Source organism: Phacochoerus africanus, chromosome 9, assembly GCF_016906955.1.
Source record: "Phacochoerus africanus isolate WHEZ1 chromosome 9, ROS_Pafr_v1, whole genome shotgun sequence".
Classification (NCBI taxonomy): Eukaryota; Metazoa; Chordata; class Mammalia; order Artiodactyla; family Suidae; genus Phacochoerus; species Phacochoerus africanus.
The window spans coordinates 67,044,285-67,044,674 of NC_062552.1; positions in this window are offsets into that span (position 1 = coordinate 67,044,285).

A 390-nucleotide genomic window follows, 5' to 3' on the forward strand; every position below is an offset into this window, starting at 1 on the left:
TTTTTAATGCATTGATTTTTTTCATGGCTGAATTTGAGTCCTGGAAAATACAACTAAGAGTGACTGCTTTTTTTCCTCCTCTCTTTGACAGCCCACTTAGGGGAGGACTTAGCCCTGATGAAGAAACATTATTTGGCAAATAATCGGATCAATTTCCTTTATATTCCTGGCAATGAAATGTTAAGAGCCTACCTCAGTGTTACGTCACCTACATAGTGCAGAGTCCTTGGCAGGAGATTAAATTTTGAGCCAAAGATCCAATTTCATGGAAAGAAAGGGTCTTACCTAAGTGCATTAAATAGATCTTTAGTAGAGTAGTTAATACCAATTAAATGCTGGGCTGTCTGAATTATGAATTATCCATTCAGACATGATTTTGTTTTTCTTTTT